The sequence below is a fragment of the Akebia trifoliata genome, chromosome 15 (assembly GCF_017979445.1).
Source record: "Akebia trifoliata isolate Shusen 1 chromosome 15, ASM1797944v1, whole genome shotgun sequence".
In the NCBI taxonomy this organism is placed as follows: Eukaryota; Viridiplantae; Streptophyta; class Magnoliopsida; order Ranunculales; family Lardizabalaceae; genus Akebia; species Akebia trifoliata.
The window spans coordinates 9785765-9796202 of NC_141389.1; the positions used below are offsets into that span (position 1 = coordinate 9785765).

Sequence of the window (10438 nt, forward strand, 5' to 3'; positions counted from 1 at the left end):
TTAACCCCTTTTTAACTCCGCCAATGTAAAATTATATGTTTTACATTGCCGGTCCCAAGCCCGGATAAAGGAGGAGGGAAAAGGATGGTCCCAAGGAGGAGGTAAAATTATATGACATCAAATTTGCAGTGGTGTGGATTTATAAAGTTAATGCTTGGTTGTCATGGATTTATAAAGTTAATGCTTGGTTGTCATGGTTTGTTTCAACAGGATTTTGAGTTCAAAGAGTTAGATGAAGCACTGCAGACACTAAGTCGAATGAGAGTTCACAATGGGAAAAAAATTTCATTTATATTTTTATTGTTTAAAGGTAAACTTTCAGAGGAATTGGAGGTACCCCCAGAAATAAAAAACAAATTACAAAATTCCATCTTTTTATTATAAAAAATGTTTAGCTTTGTTGATTTTTATATTGAATACTAAGGAGAATTGTGTGGAATCTTGACCCTGTATTCTTGAATCTTTTCAGGTGAAGGCAGATCTGTCTATGTGAGAATTGTGTGCCTGATGCCAAGACAATTCAGTCGATACTTCTCAATTTTGGATAAGTTTTGAAAACATGCTCTCTATGGAAGTAAGTCAGATGTAAATATTATGAAATTTAAAACACACCATCCTACAATATTATTTGAAACCTTGGTAACATCTGTATGATTCATTAATCTTGCTTTAGTTGAACCTTTTTTATCATCCAAACACCGTGTAATAATACGAGTGGTTTCAATATAAGTCAATCTTATGCTATGATACAGAAAGAACTCTAGTGAGGCCAACATGTGCACCGTGTGTTAAATAACATTAACTGTTTCTGTTTTTAATGTTCTTCACAGTGATCTCACCCGCAACTACCTTAACGGAACAATTCCTCCAGAATGGGGTTCAATGCAATTGATGTTCATGTAAGCTCACTTATCCCCATGGCTTACTTTAGCAAATCAATGCTTTTGTTTTCTACAATTAACAGAGAGGTATCACTTGCAGCACCCTTTTGGGAAACTGATTATCGGGTCCAATTCCGAAAGAAATCGGAAACATCAAAACTCTCAGAACTCTGTGAGTTCTGATTCTCCCTTTTTTTCTCAATTTTCTGTAATGAAAATCTTTAAGAGCTCCATCTAAGTGGAATTTTAATTTCCAGGTCCTTGATGTACAACCAACTCTCTGGAGTTCTACCATCAGAGCTTGGAAATCTGGTTGACATAGAGGAAATGTAAGATCTTTCAGCCATTTTATGTCATTTATGGGATTTTTTTTAATATGGGTATTTGTATAATTGGTGTATCTTCGAATAATTTTAGCATGTTACTACTGATTAATCGTTTGGTTTAATAATTTTTTGTTACGGTAGACGTATGAATCCAACAATTTTATATTGTTTATGGGATTATTTGAATATGGGTATTTGTCTAATTGTTATCTTCTCGAATAATTTTAGGATGTTACCACTTTGTTATGGTAGACGTATAAATCCCACAATTTTATATCGTTTATGGGATTTTTTGAATATGGGCATTTCTCACTGTGTCAAGATTTGGAATGTATATTGCCTGATTTATAAAATGTCTAATCCATGATTTCAAATAAAACTTGACTCATCTGGACCATAATGCTGACATTACCATAATGCTGAATTATGATATTATGATTCTCTGTAGGCATCTCCAATACAGCTTGGTGGACGGCAAGTACACATTGAGGAGAGGAGGGCAAATGACACCAGCACATATCGTGGGGGAAGTATGTGCCTTTTTTCCCTAGCTCTCTACTATTTGCTTTTTTTCCCCTTTTGGTTCTTTGTTGTCATCTTCCTTTGTTTGTTTACCACTGTTTCTTTTGTGGTGTATGTTTCTGATGTTCACTATTTACCATAACATTTAGAATATGTATTGAAATAATATTTTGAGCCTTTCCTGCAATAATGCTATAAAGTTTCTGCCCATTGCAATGCTTCAATAAGGTTGACTGAACTCACATTCATTTTCAGTATTTGCTCTCATCTTCAATGGACAAAACAGTTCGGATGTGGCATATGGGTAGCAATTCTTGCTTGAAAATTTTCTCACACAGTGATTATGGTGAGTGTAATGTGTTCTCATAATGGAATTCTTTATGTTACTAATCCTTCATGTTCTAACTTTGGTCCTTGGCCTTGAAGCTTTCTATCTCTTCGAATTGTAATATCTGGAATGATCTACATGAGATGGTGACTGCTGCTTGCTATACACCCGATGGCCAGGTTTAGTCATGTTTGATGACTTGTATTCACTTATGGTCATTCTAGAAACTTTTTTTAATGGTCTTCGGTGGCTCAAGGATTTCTATTTGTTGACTTGTGAAGGGTGCATTAGTTGGCTCATACAAGGGGAATTGCTGTCTATACGACACATCTGGTATGATCCAATGGTTCTCCACTTTTATTTATGAGTCGTACTGGAGTAACATTGAAATTGACATTGTTTCAGACATTGGTGTGCACAGAACCATAGATGCTTCTCAGTCGTATCTTGATGTTATGAGTTACTTGATCAAACATCGCTGTTCTGCTGTTTTATTGAACTAGTCGTCGATCTGCATTTGCTTTGCTGACTGTGTTTTTGCTCTAAATAAGTAGAACATGGTATGGTAAGAGCTGTAAATAGTTTTTCTGGTTTTGTATGCAGAAAACCAAATTGCAGATTGATGGTTACTGATGACGACTATAGCATGATGTCCAGGCTACCAAAGGAGAGAACTTCAGTGGTAACCATACTTAGAAGCCCAGTTGATCGTGTCTTTAGCACTTACGAATTTTCAGTGGAGGTTGCAGCTAGATTTCTAGTGCCCAACCTATGCCAGCTGAAAGGTATGGATGATCACCGAACCCCACTCCACTGGGCGGCCAGTACAGGGAGAATCGATAACATGTTAATAATTCTCTTGGCTTATCCGGAAGCTATTCAAGTCATAACAGTTTCGGGTAAAACAGTTCTTCATATTACTCTGGAACATAAACACTGTGATGCGTTTGAATGGTTGTTGAGAGAGTTGAAGCAGATGAAACAAGATGGATCGGCATGGTAACATGCTCCTGCACCTTGCTGTTTCCATGAAACTACTCCAGGTAACTTCTCATCTGTCTATCTTTTAATTTCTTGTGATGTCTTGTAGTCAGCAACTCTCTTTCTTGATTTATTACTTGTTATTTGTAATATTTATGGATCTTTTTGTTTCTGTGTCCGTGGTATCTTCACAGCCTTTTACATCGACAAGTGTTGAGTCCTCATCATCTGCCGATGTGGGTATGATGTCTGGATGCGGTGTCAAAGAAGTTGGAGGAGGATTGCTGGGTCACCAAAATACAGTTATGAAAGAGTAGCCAGAGAATTGTCAGATCAGCAAAGAGAGTCACCAAAATACAGTTAGTTCGATCGAAAGTTCAACCTATAACAACAACAGTAGAGAAAGAGATTGTTGGGTCAAACCCACAAATTCATTGTGCCATTAATTTGTTGTGACATTGTTGGGTCTTCAATTGGATCTCACACATTCTTTGTAATAAAAAAAATTATTACATTGGTCTTCCATTTGCACTTTTTAGCTATTGATTTTTCTTTTTTAAATTTATAAATAATAAAAAAAAAAACGAGAGATCTGACAGTCGTTTTACCTGTCGGCCTTCCCGACTGTCCAAAACAGTCGTTTTGTCCGACTGTTAAGTGACGTATTTCCCGACTGCCATAGACAGTCGTTTTGTCCGACTGTTAAGTGTCGTATTTTCCGACTGCCATAGACAGTCGTTTTTTCCCGACTGTCTGGGACAGTCGTTTTTTCCGACTGTTTTGGACAGTCGCAATTAAAAAACCACTCCTTTCAAAACGACCCCATTTGCGACTGAAGCGGCAGTCGTTTTTTAAAAAAACGACTGTCTTGGACAGTCGTTTTTGGCGCAATATGACGTAGTGAAAGTTTTCGAAATTAATTCCGAAAACGGTAAATTTACCGTTTTCAGAATTAATATTTTTTACCAAAATGGTAAAAACAGTAAAAAAAAAAATATTTTTTTACCGAAAATACCCTTTTTTTGTTTTACATATATATTTACAATTTTAACCTTAAAAAAATGAAAATCCACCTAAAAAGATTCACTCTCTTTCGGTAATCCAACAATCATATGTATTTATAATTTTTTTTTACCAAAATCACTTTTATTTTCGTAATTTCAGTCAAAAAATAAAAATGGGCATTTTTGGTAAAAAAAAAAATTACATTTTACTGTTTTTAACGTTTTGGTAAAAAAATTAATTCCGAAAACAGTAAATTTACTGTTTTCGGAATTAATTGCTACAATGTACCATTTTGGTAAATATTCGAAATGTTGTGTATGTTTTGGTAAATCTGCCTTAAAAAAAAAAAAAAACAAGATGGTGTGGAGACCTCAGTCCATGCGCTATATGTCCATGGGCCCACATGGACTTCACATGGACTTTCTAATCCCTAACGAAATAATTGAGCAGCAGAATGCTTTATTATTTCAATCCATCGCGCCCACTTCAAAGATTTTTTATTTTTCACTATTGGCTCTATGAAAAGATTAGATGAATTACTTTTCCACCATGAACGAAATGATCTTATAAAAATCTTTAGTCAGGACAAATCGTGGGGAAAATATCGAAAGTTATTTCTAAATCCTCAAAATTATGAATATATCATTCTAGATTTATCATCCACCGTCACAATTGTTAGAATGGATCACAATCAATAGAGATAAAAATGTGAACAAAAAAAAGGTATTTTGAGTACTTTAAAAATTGTGTCGAGGTGGAGAGGCGTTGAGAAATAAAAATGTGAACAAAAAGGGTAGTACTAATCTATAGACCAAAAATTAAGGGTATTTACAAGGAAATCTCTTCTACAGGGTGCCTCAAGTAAACTTTCTTTTGATATAAGGGTTGGGGCAACCATAATGGGTCATTGAATCAAAAATGTGAACAGTACGATACCAGGTTTTTCAAGTGACGATCTTACAAGTTTAAAGTGAGAATCTCATTGGTTTACATAGTGACGATCTCACTAACAGTAGCGAACCCATGAGATAGTCACTTGAAACCTGCAAGGTTGCCACTCAAAACCTGTGAGATTTTCACTTGAAAAACCTATGATCTCACACCTCATGTTCTGGGAACTAAAATGAACAGGAAGCAGGAATCGGAATTTCGTCAAAAATTGATCACGTTTTGGGCAATTTTTCTCTAAATTATTAATGGAATACTAGATCTTGATCCAAATACTAATGTCAAAAAAATCATTAAAAAGAAAAAGTAGTAGAAAATGATGTTACTAATGGAATATGTGCAATTTACTCGATATGAGTTTAATTGCAAAACCATAACTCGTCAAAAACCAATCATCTTAAAGCTCTTCCATCCTTAGCCACTTCAATTTCCCAAAAAATTGTTTTAATTTTTCTTCTCATGATTGATTTTTCTTGAGTTGATGTATTTTACTTCCTCAAAATTAGTCATCTTCAACGCTTTATTTATTTTTTCATCTTCAAACCAATCATCTTCAACAACGGCCTTTTGGTTAAAAAATATCCGGTTTTCTATAAAGGTTTATTGTTATGTTGTAGAATAGGGATTCAAGATAAGATTGAATTGATCGAATAAAAAAATACGTACAAGAGTAAAAAAAAAATAACCATGAAGATGTGGCTTGTTTTGAAAGAAATATACAAGGGCTCTTTTACCATCAGGGACTAGCTGATGGTAAAGGTGACTGGGTGTGCTCCCTAGGTCACACCTTCGAGTCCTATATGCCCATCCACTTAAAAGTGACGATATTTAAATGCTGAACACGTACTAGGGTGTGGTTGGTACGTGCGGCCAGCCAAAGCAAAAAGTAAAATAAAATACAAGGGCTCTTTTTGCTAGATATTGAAGATAAGGGTATTTATTTCATTAGATATAAAAGAAGACCAAGGTAGCTGAGCCATTGATTTCAAGGGCTGATTTGGCAGCCATGTATGGCTTTTAATCAAACTCGATCACTATTTCTAACCATTAGATCAGAACATTTTTCCTAGTGTGTTGTTTGAAGAAAATCTTATATGAATTCAATATTCCATTATGAAAGAAATGATCCTTTAGAAATCGTTAATTTTTAGGTGGGGTCTAAGTGGTGTCTACAATAGTCAAGTGAGTGGTATCTACTATAGTCAAGTCTCACAATTACAAGACAAGAAATCATTCATCTTCATTACTTAGCATCCATGAAATTTGAGAAATGATAGAGGACACTTTGCATCAGAAGTCTCCAAGGAAAAATTAAGAGGGTGACCCAAAGACTTTCCTTGTCTAACTGTATATCATCTTTACTAACACTTCCATTGTACAACTCTTTCAAACAAGGGGCAACTAAGTCTAGTCGTACTCAACTATATACGAAATTGGTTTAATGGTTTACTTGGTGCAATCAACACGTTGTTTTATCGAAACTTTTCAAATGATTGACCCAAGAAGGTGGATCTAGAGACAAGTCTCCCGACCATTTTCCTCGAGTGTGGGACATCCTTCCCCTACCTTTGAGTTGACTCATTCCTTAGACTTGAATCAGACTGAGGCCCAACTTTTGATTGGTTTAATTGGTGAAAGGTGGCCAAAATGATTGAACTGAGTCAATCTGGCGTGACATTAAAACTCACATCAATTCACACATTGCTGAGATGGAAAGACATATGAGATGATGTTAAATCATAGAGTGAAGTCCAATTCGTGGGTGCATAAGTCTAACTCTACCGACAAGATAGGTATGGTTGGTATTTGTTGGACTAACTATGGGATACCACCATGCCTCAAAATTCTCCAAAGAAAACTTAAGAGGCTGGCAGAATTTTTGGTTGAGTCGTGACAAACTGACTGACAAAAACATATGTAATTGACATGGCAAGTGCACAGAAGCATAGATCTTTTTCTTCGGACTATACAAGGAAAAGGCAACTTTACCAAAACATGCACCAAAATTGACTATTTACCAAAATCGTAAATTGTAGCAATTAATTCTGAAAATGGTAATTTACCATCTTCGAAAATAATTTGTTTTGCCAAACTGGTAAAAATAGTTTAAAAAAAATATTATTCCAAAAATACCCTTTTTTTTAATTTTGACTGAAATTACGAATAAATTCTCCTCTCCTCTTTCATATTTCTATTTTGCTGTCATTTGTATTGGGTTTCCATCGAATAATTTCCGCAGAGGTCGAAGGATTCAAATTGAGGTATGCAACCTCTCTCTCTCTCTCTCTCTCCCCATTGTGGAGATCGTACAAGTTTCCATCTCTCTCTCCATTGTGGAGATCGTGAGAAACTTGCAAGTCACTCTCTCTATCTCTCTCCGTTGTGGAGATCGTGAGAAATTTAAATCGAAACTATTTGTCTATGTGTTTAGGGTATTCAAACCCTAGATTGTAAATTTGATTAGGTACAATTAGGATTTTGATTTTTCGAATATTTAGGATCGATGTAAATTTCATCATTATAAGATTTAATGACTAATTTTCTAGATTGATTTAGATTTGTTAGGGTTTCATGTTTAGATAAGTTCAACCATAGAAGGATTTCTTGGTTCTCTAGAGTTATATTAGATTTTTAATGTTTAAGGAAATGCAATGATATTTTTTCATTATTTAGTTTTATTAAAATTTAATTGTTGAAATTTAGTAGAATTTTGGATGATGTATTTGATGATATTTTTCTCATGAGTTAGAACTACAATTGTTAATGTCTTAGAGCTTGATTATCGTGTTGCATTTAATGTATTTGATGTATTGCATCTTAAAGGTTCAATAGAATGTGTAAAAAATTTTCCATGTATTTTCATAAATTTTTCATTTGTTTACAAATAATCTCACTCTTAGTAGGAAGAGAATTTAATAAATTGATAAAAAGAAGATTTCGTTGATATGCTTTCACGATAGAAAGATCGTAAACCCATTTGACGGGTTTAAGTACAGTGGTAAATGCAATAATAAGTACATTGGATGTGATATTTCATTTAAAATATTAATCGACATGATGTATGAAGTCACTGCATGTGGTCGAGATGAGATTATTTTGAAGTTAAAATACTTGTATAGAATTAACCCTCCATTTGTTGAGATAATTATAGAAAACGATGCAGACGTTAAGAGATGTTCTTTGGAGTACCGGAAGATTCTCAAACCATATACGTTTTCATCATGAAATCTTGACGTCTTGTTGAAATGAAAAATGATAGCAACCGTATGCATGCATAGAATATATTTGAAAATAAGTACGGAACATTATGAACTCATATCTATTATAGTAAAAAATTTATTTGTTGTGTTTTATTTGTGATTGATACAATTAATTTACTGTTTTACACATGCAAAAGGGAAAAAACGTTAGAGTCAAGTGTGGTCCCTTCGAAGTTGTTGAAAATACAAAGATGTGCAAGTAGGTTCATTCTTTTTTTAATTTTATTTTAAATTAAGAACTAGCTATAGTCTAAGTTATATTGATGGGATTCATCTCTAATTATTCTTTCAATCCCATTTACAAATAAATGGTTAAGATAATCTTATTTCAACAAATCCAACCAAGGGATGCAATGATACTGGACAAGTTCCAACACCTATTAGGTTTGTATATGAAACTAGGCATATGGTAAGGTGATTCAAACCTAAAAAAATCATATATATTTTTTCCTTGATTTTTTTATTCCTGTTGTCATGTCTACAATAAATTTGGGAGTTCAATTTATCTACTTATACATTGAAATGTTCCAGATTTAAATCACCCCAATCCAGACGTACACGTCAATATTTTAGGACGTTCAACTCCTATGTATGTCTACTCGTATTACTTTCCTCAATTAATCTTCTTAGAAATATTTATAAATTTGGCATGTCTATACTTAGGTACAATTTTCCTTCTACAATGAATTGTCTGTTTGATAGCGGGGATGTTGATATAGATGAGGGTGTTTGCTCTCGTAGAAAAAAAAAGAAAAGAAAATTTTGAGTCATGTAATTCGTCCAAAAAGAAAGTCTTGGAAAATAGTTCATACAATAGTTCTAACTCGATAGAAGTATTTAGTAGCAGTGTAGACATGGGATTAGATTCTAACAAAAGATCTGATGATGTTGAATTCGACAATATATAGGGAAAAGATTATAATAAAGGATACGATAGCCCAGATTTCGATGATGAAATTCTTGAGTTTTCTCTTGAAAATCATTTTAGAGGATAGATATAATTAAAAGTTGGAAATACTTATGGTTCAAAAAAATTATTTCAAGTAGCTTTGAAAGAGTGTGCGATATTGTCAAATTTTCATATTGAACCCATAAGGACTTGTAACACAACGATCTCAACCAAGTGTGTTGTCTAAAGTTGTCATTGGCGCATTCATGCTACTAAACTCCATGGGGTTTCAACTTTTGAAATAAAGAAGTCAATCTCCAATCGTACGTGTGCATTATCAACACGTGACCATGACCATAGGTAGACCAGTAGTCGTTGGATTACAATTCGAGTTAAGGCGACTTTGAAGAAATACCCCAATATGACACCTGCTCAAATTATCACGTATATTAAAACATACTTTGGTGCTACAATTTCATATCATAAGGCGTGGAAGGCAAAATAGTTTGCTATATCAAAATTGGTAGGTTCATGGGACGAGTCATATCGTATATTACCATCGTATTATATAGAGTTAATACGTGTTGATCCTGATGCCGTTACTGTACTTGTATATAAAGAGGAAGATAGGTTTGCGAGATTTTTTTGGAGTTTTGGTCCTTGTATTAAAAATTACAGAAATAATATATGAGGTATTATATCGATTGATACATCCCACTTAAAAGGTAAATACCATGGCCAACTCTTAGTTGCAATTGGCTTAGATGGAAATAACAAGGTCTTTCCATTAGCCTTTGCAGTCATTGAGAGTAAAAATACCGATTTATAGTCATGATTTTTTCGAATCCTCGGAGATATAGTTATTAGAATTGAAAGTTAGTTCGTATTGATATTTGATCGTCACCTAGGCATTCTAGAGATTGTCCCTTTTGTATTTTCTAACGTCATCCATGGGTTTTGTTTAAGACACCTATGTGATAACTTCCTACTTGAATTAAAGGACAACGTAACCAAATAGAAGATCTAGATGAGGGGAAAGATATATAGCATTTCAGCATTTAACCATGAGATGTTGGGTTGTGCAACACTCAACCCAAATATTACAAATGGTTAAGTGCCACCGATCAGAAAAAATGGACTAGAACATACTTTCTTACCAAACGACGACGACGAACAAATCTGAATATATGAATAAAATTCTAAAGTTAGAAAAGAAACTTTTGGTTACAACTCTTATTCATGCAACAAGTACTAAGTTGTCTAAGTATTTTTTTGAACGGTCTGAAAAATGCAAAACA

The 10438-nt window shown here is 34.1% G+C and overlaps 1 long non-coding RNA gene across 1 annotated transcript; it reads left to right on the forward strand.

Annotated features, from left to right (window-relative positions):
- Positions 1 to 11: 11 nt before the first annotated feature.
- Positions 12 to 3563, forward strand: LOC147384278 (uncharacterized). Its single transcript, XR_015172682.1, has 12 exons — positions 12 to 101; positions 211 to 310; positions 470 to 574; positions 831 to 899; positions 982 to 1053; positions 1139 to 1210; positions 1656 to 1737; positions 1985 to 2075; positions 2156 to 2236; positions 2339 to 2390; positions 2661 to 3100; positions 3233 to 3563. It is a non-coding gene; the product is annotated as an uncharacterized LOC147384278 (long non-coding RNA).
- Positions 3564 to 10438: the final 6875 nt, after the last annotated feature.